Source organism: Carlito syrichta, unplaced genomic scaffold (assembly GCF_000164805.1).
Source record: "Carlito syrichta isolate Samal-C Ts95f unplaced genomic scaffold, Tarsius_syrichta-2.0.1 Scaffold312093, whole genome shotgun sequence".
NCBI classification, from domain to species: domain Eukaryota; kingdom Metazoa; phylum Chordata; class Mammalia; order Primates; family Tarsiidae; genus Carlito; species Carlito syrichta.
Genome location: NW_007256189.1, coordinates 234,546 through 253,738, shown reverse-complemented (window position 1 = coordinate 253,738; position 19,193 = coordinate 234,546). Strand labels below are relative to the sequence as shown.

Here is a 19,193-nt window from a genome sequence, read left to right as displayed (position 1 = left end):
GGAAGGCTCTCAGTGAAGAGGGTGAGTGAGAAGCGGCACCGTGCGTTCTACTCAAGAGGCCCAAGGCTGTTCCAAGCCTGCGGCTACGAATGATCAGGGATGTGGGACTGGGGCAAACAGAGCCCGAAGCGAATTTTCCCAGATGGAATGAAAGGGCAAAGAAGAGTCGGGGTGAGATTCTTCGACCTACGGGTCAACGCAGCAGCCATCTGAAGTGTTTCCCATTCTGCCTTCTTCCTAAGGGATGCGTAGAGAAACAAACGAATACATAACACTTGAGTGTTATTTCCCATTGTAAAAGTAACACGTGCACATTGTAGAAATTTCCAAAACACATAAACATGAAACAAACAAATAACCATGTGCAATCTTAGCACTTTGAGGCAATAACGATACATTTCTCTTGATTTCCTTCTCATCTTTTTTATTTCTTTGAGCTTACGTATCAGAATATAGCTGTCTATTTTATGGCATTAGGACCATGCTTAATACACACTTAGCACTTGACTTTGTTTTAATCTCACGTAGACATCCAATGCGATTCACTCATTCATTTGGTAGACCAGTCATCTGCCAAAAGACAAAAGGGTCTAGTACAGAAGAGAGTTCTGCAGGCCGATGGTGTGGGTGAATCTCTCTTAGGTGCGGGTTCTGTGAAGGGACGGGGGCTGTCCCGCAGCAGAGGGATCAGCTGCCCTGAGAAGAAAGAAGATGGAAGCATGTTAGACAAAAGGAGTTCTGTTCTCCCAGACTACAGTGCGAGGGAACCCAGAAGGCTGGAGCTGCTCTGGAATGCTGGGTTTTCCTTTGCAACTGAGTGCAAAGGATGTGTGTACCTGACCTCGGAGGGTACTCACAAGAGTCATTCTTTATTGAGCATCAACTGTGTCCTGGGCACTAGGAAACTGGGCAAACGCTATTTGTCATCCACCTGACATTCTCACCGATAAGTCATCTTCTTCCCACTTTCCACACTAGGAAACTAAGACTCTTGGTTAATAATTTACCAGTCCAAGGTCATGTAACTGGTGAGCCTTTGAATGAAGACAACAACTTAAGTTGCCGAGATTGTAGCAGGATAGAAAAATACAGGCTTTGAAATAAACAAACAAAAAGAAGCATGTATTTGAATTAATTCCATTAAAATAGATCTTCCTTTTAGATGATAAAAATAATAAATATTTATTGAAGAAAAACAGCTCCTAAGTTTTTTTCCTCCATGATTTGCGAAGTCTCTGCTTATCTGATTTTTCCTGTCTGGATCTTATATGAATTCACTCAACAAAGATTTATTTTTAAGTCATCATGAATTAGTTAAGGGGAATTTGGAAAATGGGTGAGAGTTAGCTGCCTCAAGAAATAGCATGATGGGTTTAGGTAGCCACATGTACACTCACCATAACACCATAACACTGCTGCCATAGAGATGGACTCAAGGGCTGAAGAAATATGACTATGTGAAGATTACAGCTTACAAATGAAGGTAGTATTCCCCTCTCTAAATCTTAATCTTTAATCCTAACCTCATTCATGGAATGAGAGGATTGGATAAGAGTGACTTCTGGTTTCAATATTCTATTATTCTCATTCCCTTGCCTTTTATAGATTGGCCACTGGGACGACAGTTCTTTTCCACATGTAGGGAGCTTTGGGTTTCCAGGACAGCCTGCCCCAGAGCTCGTGTTGAACGGCTGCCTTCCGACCAGCGGCAAGTGGCCTACTTAAGTGTTTCCAATGCTTGTATGTGGCAAGAGACACCTGCTCAGCTACAAGTTCAGGGGCTATTTCCTTTCTCCTTTTAGTTACCCCCTTTTTCAACACTTTCTAAAGTCTTCTAGTGGCAGGCCATTGTCTGCTCCACCCCTCCCCACCCCACATTTTCTGGAAGGATGGACTTCAAGGTCATGCTTTACTCTGATTCAGTCCTGTATCCCTCCCGGTCCTAACATTAAACATAGAGGTTGTTCAATCAATGTGGACAAATGAATTGCAGTTTTCTCTTTTGGAACTTCTTTGTGTGCAGGTCAAATGCGCCTGTATTCGTTTTCTATTGCTGGTGTAATACATCTCCACAGACAGTGAATTAAAATAAATTTATTATCTTACAGTTAAATTTATTTGTTAAGTGTATCATCTTACATTTCTGGAGGTCAGAAGTCCAAAGTGGGTTTCACCGGGCTGTCGGCAGGGCTGTGTTTCTCTCTGGAAGTCCTAGGGGAGAATTTGTTTAGTTTTCCTTTGTTTGTTCTTGCTTTTCCCAGCTTCTAGAGGCTTCTGGAGGCATCCTGCTTTCCTGGGCTTACGGCCGTCAAACCTTTCTCACATTCCCTCATTGCAACACTGATCGTTTGGCCTTTCTCTTCCATTTATGAGCCTGTGTGATTGCACTGAGCCCAGCAGGTAACCCAGGACCATCCTCCCATCTCAGGGTCACTCAGTTTTTTCATACAACATAATCCAGAAATTAAGATCTGGGGAAGCCCATGACTGCATCCTGGCTACCACAGTGCCAAGTCATTTTTCCTCAGGATTCTGTCCAGCCACTACCCGTGCACCCACGGAACATTTATTGAGCTCCTCCTGTGTTCCATGAGCTTTCTGGTTGCTGGGAAATCAAAGATGCATGGTGCCTAGTCTGGTAGGGGTCAACAACAGACAGCTGCAATGCAGTCCAACCAGGATTACAGTGTAGGTGTGCGGCGGGGACCGTGAGAGCACTGAGGGGACTGTGGAGGTACAGAGGAGAGGCATCAAAGCCGGATGGAGAAAGAGATGGCACTTGAGCTTTACGGAGGCCAAGACTGGGGATGGGCAACTCTGCCCAGGGAGCAGCCTTTGCAAAGACCTGGGCAGCACGGTGCTCTGGGAATGAAGCTAGTCCGAATTCATGTTATTTGTTAACATTTTTTTTTTTCTTATTTGCTTATTGTCTGTCACATCCCACCCAATTTCATTAGTAGCATCCAAGCAATTGCACACTCGGAGCTTGGTGAGTGTCTAGAATAAAGGAAGTGCTTGTATATATTTGCTGAATGAAAAAAAGATAGTCTAAGTTGCTGGCACATAACATGCTTTCCTTACATTCTACCTGCGCCCTCCTTAAGGAAGAGAGTTGAGACTGGAGAGGCAAGGATGGGGGATTGTGGTGGACCTTGTGTGTGAGTGAAGGAGCTGGATCTTGTTCTATAGCTGCTGGGAAGGGGCTGCAGAGTTTCAAACATAGGAGTGCAGGTGGGTTGCTCTGCTGGCCCTGCCTAGTGGCTTTCCAGGGATTCTTCCTTGTACGTTCATGGCTTTCTTCCTTCAAGGGACATAGCCAGTCTACCTTTATCTGATGTGAGCACAGCATAGCATTTTCGACTCTTGTTGCCAATGTCCCTAAGCTCGTTGACTAAGGCTGCTTTGAGGTCCTTCAAGGTGACTGCAGCCGCTCTTCCCATATTATGCCCAGGAATGGCCCTGATTACCTCCTGCTTTAGGTATCTTTTTCCCCAGAGCCATCTTCATTAAGGTTCTAATTAGGACAGCGTCAGTGAACTGTAAATGCATTTGTAGAAAATGACTGCTTGTCTCAGCAGATTTTTTGCTTCTTTGAAAATGGTAGCAGAAGCGATTATGAAACAGCTGTGGAATGGTGGCAGAGTCGTGGTTTTAGTCAGATGTGGCTGTGAATCCCAGCTCTGCCATGGAATGGCTCTTTGACTTGAGGAAGTCGCACAAATTCTTTGAGTCTCAGTTTCACAACCTATAGAGTGGAGGTTGTATTAGTCAGGGTAGGCTAACTGCTATGGATGCAGGTGAACCCCAGAATTGGGGTTTGGCCGGAGAGGCCAAGTGGGTTCTTGGCTTTGTGCAGGAAGGAATTCAAGTGTGAGCTGTAAGTAGGAGACAAAAAGTAGGCTTAGGAAAGAAATAGATCCCTAGGCTGAAGAGTCTACATGTCACTGAGGTTTCAGTGGGAATATAAAAGTGAGTTCATTGAAATGGCAGGACAAGCTGCCCCATAGGCTGGTCTACAGGAAGAACAAGAGCTATACCTCACCAGGATTGTATTTTTACAGCTTTTTCTTGATTATATACAAAGCAAGGGTTGGATTATTCCTCGGCTTTTTGAGAAAGGGCCAGGAAAATCCCAGAATTGAGGATCTCTTCCTCCTTAAACTTCTGGGCATTGCCATGGTAATTGGAAACTATTGGGGGGGGGGGCGAGGGAGAGGTCTTTTAGCAAGCAAATGTTTTATAGCTAGCCTAAAATGAGCAAAAACAACAAGCAGAGGTGGTTTTTTGTTTGGTTTTTGTTTTTACTTTGTCCCCAACAATCTTCTGCAGCAATTTGCGTCGAGGTTCTTACCTAATGCCCAGGAAGAGTGAGGGACACGGACAGCCAGAAAGTGAGAAAGCAGGGTCTATTGAGAGGATGGAGAAGCTCCCACAGCGGGAGGGACCCGAAGGGGTTGCCTCTCAGAGGTGGGTTTTGACGCCATCTTGATCTTAATTGGGCTCCGCTGGCTTTGGTCAGTCTTCTTACCGCATCCCATCTTGTCAGTGAAGTCCTTGTGATCTTCCTCTTGGGGAATGAAGCCTGCCAGATCCCTACCTCACTGTAACCCAAATTGTCAACGTGTCTATTCTTGGTCGGGTGACTCTTCGGCCTAGCTCTCCTCCAACTAGGACTTTGGGACGCAGGATTCCTCTGCCTTGTGGCTTTCTTAACCCCACAACTCAGTCCCCAGAGTTTTCCTCACTTGGCCAAAAGGCGAAGGAAAGGAAAGAGAATGGTAAGGTTTGTGCAGTGTCACGGGCGGGGCCAGGAAGTGACCTGCAGCCCTTTTGCCCCCAGTCCCTTGTGCAGAACTCAGTCCCAGGACTGTTCTTTTTCCCCCTTTTTATTATAAAGATGTGGGGTACAATTCAGGGTTAGGAATACAAGCACTGGTTATGCAGGTACCCTTGCTGATGAGGTATGCCCCTCCCTCGCCTAGCAGTTTCCCTCAACTGCCACTCCCACCCCCCGCCCCTGACAGTTTCCCACTACGGCCAATCCCTTTCTGATAATATCATAATTGTTCAAGGTCCACTTATGAGTGAGAACACATGGGACTCTGTTCCTTGTTTCTGTGATAGATCACTGAGCATGATCGACTCCAAATCCATCCAATTGCTGCGAAGTCCATATATCTGTCCTTCTTTATGGCTGCGTAACAATGTTCTTAATTACTGCAAGGGGAGCTGGGAAATGTAGTCCAGCTGTGTGCCCCAGGGGCCAAGGAAATGGTTTACAGGACAACTGGCCAATCTCACCAACTCTCCAAACATAAAGATGAGTGTTTCTAGAGTTAAATTAGATAAGTAAGTGCTAATGTGTAGAGCAGTGCTTCATATGTGGTCAATGTTCGATGATTTTTTTTTCCCCTCTTCCTTACAAAGAATGTCTCAGAGAACAACAAATGCTTCTGGGAGGAAATATGGCAGTTGTGGGTTTTGAGAGCAGTCCTCCTCAATGTTCTCTTTTAGAGGTATCGGGGGAGAAAATACTCAGAAGTTGTCCATTAGTATCGGTAAAAAAAATACTTAAAAGAAAATATAGTCCATTAGCCCTTGGCACTCTTGAAAAGAGCTCTTTGATGGTTGCACTGTGACCTCCTAGTTCTACTGGTGGGGTCCCGGGCCTCTTTATCTTCCTTTACTGCTTGTTTTCCAACTAATTGCTTCCACCTCTCCCAACCGTCCCCAACTCACACACACTAATTCCTCTCATTGAGGATTGTAAGGGGAGCTGGACCAAGACTGCTAAGGGGGCGGATTAAATCAAACAAGATAATTTAGAGGAATAAATAGAGCAACACAGGTTCTCTCTTTCTTTTTTCTTGAGTGGAGTCTCACTCTGATGCCCAAGCTGGAGTTCAGCGGCACGATCCTGGCTCACCACAGCCTCAACCTCCTGGGTTCAGGCAATCCTTCCACCTCAGCCTCCTGCGTAGCTGGGACTACAGGCATGCACCACCACGCCTGACTGATTTTTACATTTTTTTGTAGAGATGAGGTCTTACTCTGTTGCCCAACTGGTCTCAAATTCTTGGGCTCAAGCAACCCTCCTGCCTTGGCTTCCCTAAGGGCTGGGATTACAGGCACCAGTTCTAAGGTAGGTTCTTTAAAAGGAAATTAAATGGAATTTGGCCTGAGAGAAAGACCCAGACTAATTCACAGGCTTGTGCAAATGAGTTCGCAAATGACTTGAACAGAGAGTGGAGCGAACTACTAATGTCAGTGTTTAGTAATCAAGTAGGACTGTCTATTTCAAATATCAGGGCCCTTGGGCCTCTCAACCCACAGTTTCCTGTTCCTCTCCTACCCCCCACTCAAGTGATAAGATCATAAATAGAAATGAAAGAAATTTCACCTTCCTTCCTGCGTGTTTCAAGGATGGTGATGCTGATGATTTTATTTGAAAAGTATTATTTTTTTAAAAAAGACAGATTAAGGAGATTAGGTCTTTTCCCTTTCATCAGTGCAATCCCTACCTTTAAAGAAACAGCAGGAATGGACTATTAACTGATGTGTGCTGCTTTTACAGCTATCCCGGGGGACAAATCCATCTCCATTGAGCGTGCAATTGTTGAGAGCTGCAATAGGCACTGGAATGAACTCCTCGATGAGAAGCCTGGGGGCCGGAGGGAACGGGGCTCTAACAGTGGTGGCCTGGGAGGCAAGTCCCCCTCTGGGGATGGCCAAGTGCGAGGACTGAGGACTGAGAGGCCAACTGCAGAGGGCGAACAGGGGCCACTTGGCAGAGAGGACATGACCGTTAAAGTGAATGTAATAACTGCAGCTCACTCATCCAGCCACAGGCTACTCTTGCTCAGCTTGAGGAAGGGAAGGCCGAAGACTTCCTGGGATTCAGAGAGAGAGCTTGAAAGCTACCCCGTCTTGAGGTGACTGGAAAGGAAAGGCGAAGCTGGAGGTTGGGGCTTGGCGCGGGCGCTCCAGGACAGCAGGAAGAGATTGAAGAAAGGAGCCAGGCGGGGGAGTGCAGAAACCTCAGGACTCTGCGCTCCCACCAGCAGTATAGAAGCGTTCCTTTTTCTCCACATCCTTGCCAGCATCGGTTGTTGTTTGTTTTATTAATGATGGGCATTCTTACAGGGGTGAGGTGGTATCTCAATGTGGTTTTGATTTGCATTTCTCTGATGATGACTGAGGCTGAGCACTTTTTCATGTGTCTCTTGGCCGCCTGTATATCTTCTTTTGAGAAGTGTCTATTCATGTCTTTTGCCCGCTTTTTAAAGGGGCTGTTTGTTTTTTTCCTTTCGGCGCGTTTGAGTTCCTTGTAGATCCTAGATATTAGGCCTTTGTCAGATATACAGTTGGAAGACAGTGTGGCGATTTCTGATGGAACTAGAAATTGACCTTCCATATGACCCAGCAATTCCCCTATTGGGTATATACCCGGAGGAACTCAAATCATTCTACAAAAAAGATACCTGCACACGAGTGGTTGTTGCAGCTCTATTCACAATAGCAGAAACATGGAACCAACTGTGTTGCCCATTGAAGCTGGACTGGTTAAAAAAATGTGGTACATATACACAATGGAATATTATGCAGACATAAAGAAGGACAAATATATGGACTTTGCAGCAAATTGGATGGATTTGGAGTTGATCATACTCAGTGATTTATCACAAAAACAAAGAAATGAGTTTTATATGTTCTCACTCATAAGGTGACCTTGAACAATTATAATGCTATAAGAAAGTAATTGGCAGTAGTGGAAAACTGTCAGGGGAAGGGAAGGTGGGACTGGCAGTTGGGGAAAACTGCTAAGGGAGGGAGGGGCATACCTCAACAACAAGGGTGCCTGCATGATCAATGTTTGTATACCTGACCCTGAATTGTACCCTACATCTTCATAATAAATAAATAAATTAAAGTATTTTTTTAAAAAAAGAAAACTCAGGACTCGAGATTCCAGTACCAGGGTTCTTCAGGGTCCTTGTTTCAGAACAGAGATGGAGAGGGACCAATGCCTAGCCTTCACCACTGAGGCAAAAAATAATCCTGTGGATGGGTTTTTTTGTTTGTTTGTTTTTGGGATTAGTTTTCCTTTTCCTCATGAAAAAAGAAGCCCGCAAGTTGGCACTCCTTATGGGAGGGACTCGAAATACATGGTTGTTAATAACCTGGAATGGCATTCCAACTCTGCTATTTGCTAGCTGGGTCACCTGGGGGAGGTTCATTAACCTCGCTGAGTATCAGAAATCCGTGAGGATTAGAAGGATGATGTATGTAAAACAGCACGGTGTCTGGCACGCAGGCGTCATTTGTCAAAAGTTAACTGGCCGTGTAAAAAATTAGTTTGACCAAGAGGTGACGGAAATTTGAAAGGCATCCCAGAGAGTATGATAAAGTTGTCCTCATACAAACAAAAATCCTTTTGTTTATGGGCACTGCCCTTACTTGGAGTCAGGAGACCTGGGTTTTAGTCTTAATACCACAACTAACAAGCTGTGAGACCTGCAGCCAGCCTGAGCAAGCCTTTCTGGACTCAGGCCCTCATCTTTAAAATAGAATACCGAGGGCTCAACCCGCCTCACCTGGGTCTCCGGGGACCTCCAAGGCATCTTGTGAAAGTGAGACTCTAGGCAAGCATTAAGAGTTCACTAAGGTAAGGCGAGTGACTGTGAGCGGGTTGGGTGGTCCCTGGAGAACACAGGCTAGAATGGTCCAGTGGGTGGGAAGCTCCAGAAAGGGAGGCAGAAGGGGAGGTGGTCAGAGAGCAGAGAGCAGGTGAGCTCAGAAGCCTCAGACAGTAGCTGAAGGGACAGAGATGAGCCTTCGCTGTTGAAGGATCAGGGTTAGAACTAGAAAGAGCCAAACTGTAGGAACAAGGGTGGAGGTGGGAGGCATGCAAGAGAATGTTCAGTCTCAGGAATTTCGATCTGCAGGGGCTGAAGCCCAGATAATGATGATGATGATGATAATAATAATAATAATAATAAACATTTAGTAAGTCATTTATTACTCATATAGTCAACAAATACTGAGTGCCCAGCATGTTCCAGACAGGATTTTAGGTGCTGGGGTAGATGCTTCAGTGAATGCAACAGAAAAGAGTTTCTGTTCTCAAGGAGTTCATTGCCAAAGTAGAAAAATAGGTATTTTAAAAATAATAAATATATATTCTGGGAAAACTGGATGTCTACATTTGGACCCTCACCTCACATCACTTATAAAAATTAACTGAAAATGGACCAATGACCTGAGTTTAAGAGCCGAAAATTACAAAACTCTTAGAAGAAGCACAAGCATAATCTTTGGAACCTTGAACTTGACAATGAATTCTCATCTATGATGCCAGAAACACAAGCAACAGAAGAAAAAAATAGACAAATTGGACTTCATCAAATTAAAAACTTTTGTGCTTCCAGTGACACTGTCAAGAAAGTGAAAAAGGCAACTCACAATTTTTCTAGAAAAAATAAGTTTGTTAATTAAAAAAAGGCAACACACAAGATGGAAGAAAATACTGTAAATTGTATTTTCTGATTAGGGACTTGTAACTAGAACATGTAAATAACTCTTTAAAATTGGGCAAAGGGTCTGAATAGACATTTCCCAAAAGATATACAAATGACCAACAGCTACATGGAAAGATGTTCAGTGCCATTAGTCATCAGGGAAATGCAAATCAAAACCCCAATGAGATACCACTTCATACTCATTAGGATGACTATACTATATATACATATATATTTTTTAAAGGAAAATAACAATTGTTGGTGAAATTAGAACCCTCAAGTATTGTGGGTGGAAATGTGAAAGGGTGCCACACCTTAGGCAAATGACCTGGCAGTTCCTTATGAAGTTAAAGATAGAGTTATCATATGACCCAGCAATTACACTCCGAGGTATATACCCAAGAGAAGTGAGAACGCTGACACACCAAAACTTGCACATAAATGCTCATAGCAGTATTATTCATAATAGCCAAACGACACAATTTTTCATCCATATTGATGAGTAGATTAAAAAATCATGGCACCTATATACAATGGAATATCATCTGGCAAATGGAAAAAAATGGAAATAGTGATACATGTCATAACACGAATGACACTTGTAAACACTATACATGGAAAAAGTCCGTCACAAAAGACCATCTAAATGGTTCCATCTATATAAAACATCCAGAATAGGCAAATCTGTAGAGACGGAAAGTCGCTTAGGACTAGTGAAAACGGGGGCTGTCTGGAGGACCTTCTGGGGGTGTTAGCTAAAGAGTTTTCTTTTGGAAGTGATTAAAATATTCTAAAACTGTGGTGATGGCTGCACGACTCTGCACATTCACTAAAAGCCACTGAATCTCACACTTTAAATGAACAAATTGCATGGCATGTGACTCATATCTCAATAAAGCCGTCAGCAAATAAATACATGTCGGGGGTTGGCAAGTGCTCTGAGGAAGAAAAAAACGGCAGCAAAGAATAGGTGGAGTATGCTGTTTAGACAGAATGGCCAGGGAGGGCCTCTCTAAAGAGATGACATTTAAGCAGAGACTAGAAAGAAGTGAGGGAGGAAAGGATATCTTGAGGGGGAAATGGTCCAGGCTGAAGACACAAGTGTCCAGGGGCTGAAGCCACAAGGAGCTTCTTCAGGGTCCAAAATCTGTTGGGAAGCCAGCCTGGTTGACGATGAGGGTCAGAGGAGGGTTGTCAGCCAGGGAGGTCCCAGGGGCAGGCATTGGCCTGACGGCATGGGGTGACGTGGACCAAGGTTGAGAGTTGGGACTCTATGCCTAGTGCGGTGAGAAACCGGCGTCTCTGAAGCAGGCCAACGACATACGCAGATGTATGTTTTGAAAAAATCACTCCGGTGATGGGTGGAGAGTCGTCTGCCTGAGGGCTGGAGTGAGTGGCCTGCTGGTAAACCAGTTCTCTGGAGGGGGGGAAAAAGACCTGTTTGTAAGGTCTGCCCATTTCCGCGGTATAAATGCTCCCACTATGGCCAACTTTGAACCTCCAACGGTTTAACCCCTGGCTCTTCAAATTCCTGGAAACCGGAGCAGTCAGCTCTTGCGAGCCATTATGAGTCAGCTCCCAGTTGCCACTGGCAGGAGGCTCGTCGAAAGACTTCTAGAGCGGCGGTATAAGGGTGAGACACAGTCATCGGGTTTGGGTCTATTTTTAAAACATTCTCTTATTATGAACGAGGTAAGTGATGATGCTCTCGCTTTATCTCATTTCACCCTCGAGCCGTCCTGGGGCTGTGTTTGGCCCCAAAGCGGACCTTTGTGTGAATGAGAACAACAAGGTACCCCTTCCTCTGCCAACAGCCCGTGCAGGGCACAGCCTGCCAGTTCGTGACGTGGCAGCCCTGTCACGAGGCTAGTGAAGATACTGCCACAACCCCTTTTTGTATAGAGGAGGAACTGGAAGCCCGTATTAATTAAGTAACTTGCTTGAAGGGGGAGGAGGGTACTTAAACCCAAGCGGCTCTATCTCGAAGTCTTTTTTTAAAAAAAAAAATTTTTATTATAAAGATGTGAGGTACAATTCAGGGTTAGCGATATAAACATTGATCATGCAGGTACCCTTGTTGATGAGGTGTGCCCCTCCCTCTCCTGGTAGTTTCCCTCAACTGCCAATCCCACCCTCCCTCCTCTGACAGTTTCCCACTACTGCCAATTGCTTTCTAATAGCATTATAATTGTTCAAGGTCCGCTTATGAGTGAGAACATACGGAACTCTGTTCTTTGTTTCTGTGATAAATCACTGAGTATGATCGACTCCAAATCCATCCAGGCTGTTGCAAAGTCCATTTATACGTGTCCTTCTTTATTCAAAGTCTTTGATTGTTTTCCTTAAAAATCCCTTTGAGATGGTTTCTCATCAGTACCTTCAATGTGTTCCAGTAAAGCTTCATATCCCAAAGCACATCTTTGTGTCAGGTGTGCCGGGCTACAAGGGCGAAGAGGCAGAAAGAAAGAGAAAGAACAGAGAGATGTAGGATTATAGATTTTTATTCTTGGTGAGGTGAAAGTAAATAAATAAATAGTTATTAAGTATCCACTTAGCATAAATTGTTTCACATACCATCCCAATAATTTAAAGAAGAAAAATTTCAGCTTCGTTATAAAATGAGGCTCAGAGAGGTTAAGAGACATGCCCGGGGTCGCACAGCTGGTGGGTGGTATCTGGAGCCATGGCCTGTGCTCTTTCCACATAATGTCCCAGCAACCTGAACTCTCCCAGTGGGCAAGGAAGGGATCACCACCCTTTCAGTGTATCCACTCTTCCTTGGAGGATCACGGGCAGGATTCTGGAAAGGGAGCAACCAGGCCACTTCTTGAAACATTGTGGGAATGTAACATAAAGCCAGTTTTCTTGGGGTCATTTTTTAATTCACTCAACAAACGACGAGTCTCTCTTATTCACCAGGACCCCCAGTGAGGTAATGGGGCTGCAGTGATGAAGATAATATTGACTCTGACCTTGAACGTGACCCCTTTCTCCTCTTTATGTTTCCTTGTACAGTCTGGGGGACAAGTCCCCTTTGCTCACTCCTAGTCTATGCACGACTGTAAGGAAACCCAGGGTGCTCACATGGTTGGACATTTTCCCTGAGCAGCTGTAGGAAGTGGAGTCTTCGGAAGGGGTCAACCGTCCTCGCAGCCTCCCTTTTCCAGGCCCAAGATGTGGCTTCGCTCCTTCCTCTGCCAGTTCCCGAATGGACAAACTCAGCAGTGGAAACAGCAGAATGTCTGAACAGCCCTGGGCCAGCCCTCCAGGTGCCCTTGCTTCTCCTGTCTTAGTTTCTCTGGGTCTGACGGGGAGGATGAACCTGTCTTGCGGGGACGTGGGGCACTTCCCTAGAGCAGGGCCCCTTCTTGGCTTTGGGAGGGGCCAGAGGATTAGGCTGGGAGATTTTTTCTTGGAAATGGAATTCAAATTGGAACCTGATGTCTGGTTTCTCGGGGCTGCAGAGCAGGGCTCAGCATTGACTCCAGCCCAGCCGCATGATCTGGCTTCCAAAGGTCTGCTGACTCTGATTAGCCCAGCATATGCTTTTGCTTAAATGGGAGGCTGCAGGCGAGAACTCCCTTTAGGGGACGAGATCGTGCGATCTCTAGGAGAACAGCTGCATCTACGCGCGTGTGCACGTGTGTGTGCGTGAAAAAAGGAAATCACGGAAGGTTAGCTCTGCATTCAGGAAAGCAGATGAGCAGGTCGGACCTGGACCTTCTGAGCTCGAACGTGTGATTCGCTACCCAGGAGGCAGTTCGTTACAGAATCTCCACTCCATAGCATATTTGCTGAGTGACCTTCTGCGGGTTGTTCACTTCTCTACGGAACCCAGTTATCTGTTGCAGCATAACGAGGCATACCACACCTAGAGCCTGAAAACAACAATTTATTGTCATTACTTCTCACGATTCCGTGGTTCAGGAATTCAGACAAGTCACAGTGGGAATGTTCTGTATCTGCTTTGTGACGTCTGAGGCCTCAGCTGGGGTGACTTGAAAGGCTGAACACTGAACTAACTGGGGGATAGCTGGGGATTCTCTCTTTCTCTCATATATTTTTACGTGAGGGGGCGATATGTGTCTCTGTGTGTATAGGTCCATGTGTGTGTATGACTAGATAGACTACGTATAGAAAGTCTATCTAGTCATATATATGAATGTATATATATGTGTGTGTGTGTGCGTGTGTGTACGTGTGTACACACACACACACACACACACACACACACACACACACACACACACACACACACACACACACACACACACACACACACATAACTACACAGACTATCCCTGGAAGCAGGGATACCCTTGGGAGCATGACCCTTTTGTTCACTGTTCTATATCCTGCGCTTACCACAGTACCTGATACAAAGAAGTGGCTTAATAAATATTTGTCAAATAAATGAATGAATTGTTCTTAAGTCTCCAGTACATATGGCAAAAGAAAGGAAGCAGTGATAACAAGGGAGAGTTAGGGTAACAGCCAGGCATGGTGCCTTACGCCTGTAATCCCAGCACTTTGGAAGGATGAGACCGGAGGATCGCTTGAGAGGTTCGAGACCAGCCGGGCAACATAGTGAAACCTTGTGTCTACAAAAAATAAAGATAAAAAAATAGCTGGGTGTGGTGGCATGCACTTGCGGTCCCAGATGGTAGTCCTCGGGAGGCTGAAGTGGAAGAATCGCCTGAGCCCAGGACACTGGGGCTGTGAGCTATGATTGTGCCACTGCACTCCTGCCTGGGAGACAGAGTGAGAACCTGACTCAAAAAAAAAAAAGTCAGGGTAAGGAAACTGCTCTCTCAAGGATCCTTCTTTTTGTTCTCTTCACATACATAAATACCATTTGAGTCATCTCCGAGCTGGGCGAAGAATTCCATGTGTTTTGCAGTTAATAAAATTTGAGGCGATCTGGGTTCCCAGATTCTTACCTATACTAGGAGAATATAAAATGCCTGCGTTAATTGATTCGGGCTTTTCTGATTAATAGGTTCTGGAAATAAATGGGAGACACAGAATACTCTGAGAATTTTAGACGATGAATCAGTTGGAAATGTCGTCTCCTGTCATTTTCACCTCTCCATACTTCAGCTGTTAGTGTAAGATCCTTCAGTTTCTGCCATCCTTCATCTGATCCTCAGAAATGGCACTTCCCGATATAGAATGGTACGGAATACTTTAGAAGAGAGGGAAATAGCCAGCTGATGAGTGTGTTTGCGCTCCCTCCCAATGACTCTGCGCAGTGTGGAATGCAGCTGGTAGCATGCACCCCCTCTGGAAACAAGCCTGGGCTCTGCTGAGAGGTTGTGGGAAGCCTGGTCCTGGCCCAGAGGAAGGACCTGGTTGGTGATGTCTGGCGTGGCAACATCAGGCCAGATAGGAATGAGGGGGAGAATGCTTTCATCAAGAAGTTGCTGGGCTGCTATTGCTCTTTGGAAAGCATGGTTTTCCCACCAGGAGCACACGTCTAAACTCTGAGGGCTACAGAACTAGATATATCTCACATTAAATCTCAGTCCTCTTGTCTGAGCCCCTTGCTGGGCAGGAGGGGAAACGGAGGCCCAGGGAAACAAGGTGACACAGGCGAATCGGCTGCCAAGCCAGACCTGGAAGTCAACCTTCGGACTCGACCGTTCATGTTCAGGGCTGCAGATGCGAACATCCCTTGTAAACTGTAAAGCTCCTCCCAAAGGAAGGTCATTTTTCATGCTGTTACATGGATGTATCCCTTGGCCACTTGGATGGGAAATGTAAATGGACTGTCAGAAGTACATTCGTGAATTTCTGCATTCTCCAGAACAGCCATTGCCACACCCTCCTCTCCCTGCACCCCTGTCCCCAGCATCCACAAACTGACCCACCCCTTCTCTGGACTCTGGCCCTTGCACTGTGGCACTGGATCCTGGTTTGGCCGGAAATAGGTAATACCCAAATATAGAAGAAGAGGATGCAGAGGAAGAAGTGGGCTGTGAACGGCTTGGGAAATGCTTTCGCCTTTCAGGAGAAATGGCTGTGCTCCCAAGAGGTGCAAGACGGGTCTCCCTCACTCTCGGCCTCACATCATCCTGGGCCCTAATCCCCAGATGTCTCGAGTCGAGGTCCATGGGGAGTCCTTGCTCTGAGCCTGCGGCAGCATCATCACTCCTGTCTGTTGTCAGGAGTGTCAGGCCTGCCGGCCTCTGTCAATTGTGTATGGGAGGAAATGAGCTCTCCCTCCCACTAGGCCATTTCCAGGCTTCTTGAGCCACTGAGAGCGCTGGGGGAGGAAGGAATGAAAATTTTATAAAAGGTCATAAAACATAATTTGTTCCTTTGAGTGAATGAGACTGTAGTTAAAAAAAGAGAGAAGTTACCATCAGCAGGCCAGGAGTTTTGCATTATTTAGCCCCAGCGATTTCATTACATCCATGAAGCAGAAGAACCAGAGCATTAAAATCACACTCTGCTCCTTGGGAAGGAAACAAAATCTTAGAGGCCCGAATACATCCAATGTAGGCTCACTGGATGAGGAAGCAGTGACTCTCTGTCTGGGCTGTGCTCACAGGGGTGTCGAGAATCTTTTGAATGGAAACAGACTGCAGCCTGCTCCAGCCTCTGCTCCTATCATTCACAAAAATCAAAAGAGGAAGGTGAGTGGTCCTGGGGGAGTCTCCTCTCTCTGTGGGAATCCTCCCTCGCCTCTCCCGTCCTCCTTTCCCAAAGCGGTTCCCTTTCTTTCTCACAGACTGGAAGGGGAATCTAGGACCAGAATAGAGAACAGCCTGTAAGCATCACCAGACACCATTGCTTCCATCTCTGCATCCACCCAGAACAGCACCTTGCAGGTAATATCTTGGAGATCTTGTCTTCCCAGGTATTTTGGGAACCTAGCTTATTCAACAGAGAGCTTTCTCTAATTGCTTTTTTTTTCTTTACAACTATAGGCTTTCCCAAATACCTGACCCTGGGAGAAAGCTGCTGAAAATCATTTTATTTTTGTTTTGATGCAAAGCAATTAAACCTCCTTTGCCTTAAGCTCTTATCACAAACCCTGTCTTGGGATTGACCGTTTTTAATGATAAAGTCTTTTAGTTTGTGTTCAGAACGAAGAGAACTTTTTTCCCCATGGATTCCACATATACCAAACTAAACAATATACATAAACTTTAAAGCTACAGTTTCTTTAACTGTGTCAAAGGCTCAAAATTAACCTCTTCAGGATCATATGCAAAGAACTTATACTTCATCCTAATGATGAAAAAAGGATGGGAAAATATTTTCTCCATTTTTCCAGAACATACTTCGAAAGTCATGGTTTTTTCTTTTTTTTCCCCATGGCTTTTGGTGATCCCTTCCCCTGGTACCTGCTTTTTGGGTAATATATGCAATTAAATGTGGCTTTCTGTGTCTTGTCCTGTTCTTGCCCCCTCCTACATACACACACACACACACACACACACACACACACACACACACTCATTCTCATGAACACAGCTATACAGAATTTTTTTTATTCCATCAGGGCCTTGAGGAAAATGGTGCAGTCGCAGCTGAAGGGGGATCCCTTTGAGTCTCTTGACATGCCTTCTTTTTGTTGTTGTTGAGTTGGAGTCTCACTCTGTCGCCCAGACTGGAGTGCAGTGGCCGCTCCCGGCCATGACAGCCTCGACCTGCTGGGCTCCGGTGATCCTTCTGCCTCAGCCTTCCAAGTATCTGGAACTACAGGCTCGTGCTGCTATGCCCGGCTAATTTTTGATTTATTGTAGAGATGAGGTCTCGCCTGCCCAGGAGGGTCTCGAACCCAGGGGCTCAGGCAATCCACTCACCTCAGCCTCCCAAAGGCGCGGGATTACAGGCTGAGCCACTGTGCTTAGTAACCAACAGTCTTTCCACATAAGCCACCGCATCTCTTTGTGTCTTCTTCATGGTTACTTAATCGTCCTTCTATTTCTCACTATGACTCATCAATTTGCATTTGTTGAGCACCTGGCATGGCATGGTAACTCACACCCATGGATCCAATACTTTGGAAGGCTGAGGTGGGAGGATCGCTGGAGACCAGGAGTTCAAGGGCAGCCTGGGCAACATAGCAAGACTCTGTTTCTGCAAATACATACATACATACATAATATTGATTGCCTGTTCTGTGAAGGATGTGATGCTAGACCAGGGGAAAAGATATAATGGCAGGGTTCTTGTCCTTAAGATGCTTGGAATCTGTAAGAAACTTAGGACTCTCTCTGACCTTCAACTTTGTCCAGGCGGAGTTTGCTATTTATCACCCATGGGGCGGTATAATTCTGCTGAGCAGGGAATTAAAAGACTTATATTTTAGTCGTTGTAGCCATAAAGCCATGAAAGCGATTTACTCATTTTAAACTTCTATTCTGGCATCAGCAAAATAATGCAGCTGAGTGAGATGATGTTCATTATCCCGTCTAGTGTTTGGTTTCTATGATCTCATTTTCTAAAATTATGCTCTACAGTACACAACTCTCTCAAAATGTAAGCCAGTGGGAAAAGGATTTCATGGTTAAATTCATTTGGAAAACACTGGATTAAATAACGTTAATGAATGTATCAGAGCCTTTCCTATTCTAATGTATATTGTGAACCTCTCTGAGACAAGGTATATGAGATTCCCAAACTCATAAGTAGGGTGTGTGTGTATGTGTACATAGCAAACCAGTTTTTAAAAATCAAACCAATTACTTTTTTCGGAGTTAGAAAGAGACGGGTTCTCTGACCAGGAATTGAACCTGGGTTGCAGCATTTTGGAATCCTAATAACTGGGCAGAGTTCTCCGTCTGTATAAATATCTATGAACTCATGCCAAACTAGGATTGTGTAGGGCCCAGTTTGGAAGACGGAAGAACCGAGGGCCTCCCACAAGGGAGGTGGCACCAACACTGGTGGCATTTGAAGCCAGCCTCGGGAACCCACTGGCTCTGTGAGCTAAAAGAATATTTAGCTTTTCTGTGCTTCTGTTTTCTCCTTTTTGAAAGGAGCCTAGAAAAAGCTTCCACCACATAGCTCTTAGCAAAGTACTTGGAATGCAGTAAGCATTCACAAAACGCTTATAATTAACGATTACTGTCTTTAGAAAGCATGTATTGAAAGGTTAATAGACAAAAGTTACTGGCAAAATTTTATCACAAAGACTTAGTCACTGTCCATGACACCATTGGAGACGTCAGGTGAGACACCAGAGTTAGACAACGGGCTGCTGCTACCTCAGTGGTACAGTTAGGTCAGAAAATGGACATGGAAGAGCAGAAATTCAGACCAGTTTAATAAACACAATGTAAAGATTTCTGTGGAATGCTATGGCAGGAGGAGAAGTAAGACACAATAAGAAAGAAAAAGTTGGCCAGTGTGGATCGAAGGGAGTTAAGTTATGTCAATTAATTGTTCGCGGTTAGTTACAAAAAAAGCTGGCCAAAGTAAGGCTTTTAAAATGGATCTTATAATCCATGTTTAATTCTTTTCTTACAGCCATAGAAAACAGAACATATAGAACACGAATGATCTCTGTGTTGTTTTCGTCTTCTGAGGGGAATTCAAGAAGGCATATTGGTTTGAAAAGACTAGGCTATGGTGTAGTCACAAGCAACCCATGCATCTTAGTAGGTTCTTGCAAAGCACGGTTTATGGCTCAGATTACATATCCATCACTGTATTCTTGGG

At 45.1% G+C, this 19,193-nt stretch overlaps 1 long non-coding RNA gene across 1 annotated transcript; it reads right to left on the bottom strand.

Annotated features, from left to right (window-relative positions):
- Positions 1–407: 407 nt before the first annotated feature.
- LOC110596676 lies at positions 408–2,215 on the bottom strand. The gene is made up of 2 exons (XR_002482627.1): positions 2,140–2,215; positions 408–696 (listed from the first exon to the last, which is right to left on the bottom strand). It is a non-coding gene; the product is annotated as an uncharacterized LOC110596676 (long non-coding RNA).
- Positions 2,216–19,193: the final 16,978 nt, after the last annotated feature.